General features: G+C 59.1%; 1 non-coding gene across 1 annotated transcript; it reads right to left on the bottom strand.

Annotated features, from left to right (window-relative positions):
- Positions 1-1,543: 1,543 nt before the first annotated feature.
- On the bottom strand, positions 1,544-1,616 carry TRNAT-UGU (transfer RNA threonine (anticodon UGU)). Its single transcript has one exon. It is a non-coding gene; the product is annotated as a tRNA-Thr (tRNA).
- Between the last annotated feature and the right edge of the window lie 419 nt (positions 1,617-2,035).

The following is a 2,035-nucleotide window of genomic DNA, read 5'->3' as shown; positions in this document are numbered from 1 at the left end:
CCACCAGCAGAGAAATTCCCGACACGGATGGCTGTTACAAAAGAGAGAGACGAATGGTGGTTAACCTACTCCGAGGGGAAAAAAGTGCTATTTTTTCCATTGCCACTCTCCGAGATCTTCCTCAGCCCTCTGCCCTGACCTCTCTCCTCGCCGCCGCTCCTCCTCTCGGCCTCTTCCTTGGAGACCACGAGGCTAACGCACTCCATCCCCACCTGCTGTGGTCTTCCCCTCCTCCGGTGCGCACTCAGCGTTAGGTGGGCTCTCCTCTGCTTCCGGCAGCTGTGCGTCCTTGGCCTCCCAGTCACTACCGCCTCCGTGTTGTAAGCATTTGCTTCTCTTCTCTGTGGAATTATATAAAGAGAAGTGCAAACAAATGTCCACACTCGTGACACCTGGACCTAAAAAGTGTAATTTTGTCACATTCGCTTCCAGTCTTTTTTTTAAAACAATTATTTAGTTTTCCTTTTAACAAAAAACAGCAATACATGCTGACCTTCTGACTTATTTATTCTGTTAACGGAAGTCAAGCGTACAAAATGACCCTAAATCCTCAGTGAACATGGGGCCCCTGCCCAATGGGCAGAACCAGGTCCGCTGGAGGTCTCGGGCGCCCGCCCGCCCGCCGTGGCCTTCGCGGGCATGACCCATCCAGGGAGCCTTGGCAGAAGCAGAGCCCTGCCTAGGCCCCGCCGCGTCATCCGAGACCGCTGGAGCCCTCTCTCCAGCGGATGAGGACCCTCAGGAAAGCCCTGAGCGAGTCGCCATCCCACGTGAGGTCTAGCTTGGATCAGCGTTCGATAACAGAACCCGGGCCTCCTTCTCACCAGAAGAGAGAAAACTGCTCGCGGGAACCTGGGTAGACGCCCAGGAGGGGTGAATGAGGTGGGTGGGGGGCGTGGCTGAGGAGGGACCCACTTCCCTCCCTCACACAAGCCAGCTCCCATCCAACGAGGCAGGCTTTCCATCAAGACCCGAAGGGACTCGCCCCACACGGGCACGCTGAGGCTCTGGCGCGTCCCGGACTCCCGGGATTCTTCAACCCCTATGTGACTGCCCTACTAGAAGGCCACCTCATTAAAGAAGCCCCTGCGGGGACCAATGGCAAGCTACGCGGGTTCTTAAACATCGCTCCACTCTCGACTAAAATAGTAGATTCCCAGGGGGCGGGGGCGGGGGCGGGAGGGCTTTCACAGGTGATCCCCCAAGCAACGCAGAAAGAATTAGAGACCAGGGCAAGCCCCTGGCCGAGTGGAGCGACAGGAGGGGAACGGAAAGACCCGCCGTGAACTCGCGGAGGGGGCGCGCATAAGGAAGCGAGAGAGGGGTCGCGGGGGAGAAGGCGCGCGGGGCCAGCAGAACCTGTGATCTCAAAGCCAGGGACGCAGTGGGTCTGGATTTTCGCGAGAGTAGACGGGAGGGAGGGACCGAAGGGTGGCAAGCATTTTAGGGGCACTTGAGGGGCAAAAACACGTAATGGCGGAAATTCGTGTTGGAGTGTGCATTTTCAGCTCTTCAGAAGAGAGTGATGGAAAAATGTCGATGTAGGCCCCAGCGAGATTTGAACTCGCGACCCCTGGTTTACAAGACCAGTGCTCTAACCCCTGAGCTATGGAGCCAACTGTGAGTCGCCTTTCTGCGCACGAGTACTTGACACCGCTCTCGTCACCGCGCAGCCGCAGACACCAACATGCAGGAGTTAACTGACGAGAGGCGGGGCCCACGTCCCTCGGCCAGTGAGCGCCCCGTCCGGCTGCCGCCACCTCAGCTGCGGCGTCAGGGTCAGTGTCGCGGGCCGAGATGCAAATCCTGGGAGAGAGCCCTGGGGAGGGAGGAGGAGAGTGGTGCCCGCTGGCGAGCGGAAGCTGTGAGAGATCTGGTGAGGGCGGGGCGCGCTGCGGGAGGGGGCGGGGCCACCAATGGGCTGAATACGAGGAGGGCCCTGGGTCTTCCGCCCGGCTTTGGGGCCTGGGGCGAAAACTTGTTGAGGATAGAGGTCCTATGACAGTAGGGGTCCGAGGTCGGGGCTCTGAGAGGA

The sequence above is a fragment of the Lipotes vexillifer genome, unplaced genomic scaffold (genome assembly GCF_000442215.2).
Source record: "Lipotes vexillifer unplaced genomic scaffold, Lipotes_vexillifer_v1.1 scaffold469, whole genome shotgun sequence".
Classification (NCBI taxonomy): Eukaryota; Metazoa; Chordata; class Mammalia; order Artiodactyla; family Lipotidae; genus Lipotes; species Lipotes vexillifer.
Note: the sequence above shows the minus strand (reverse complement) of the source record. Positions and strands in the feature narration are given on the sequence as shown.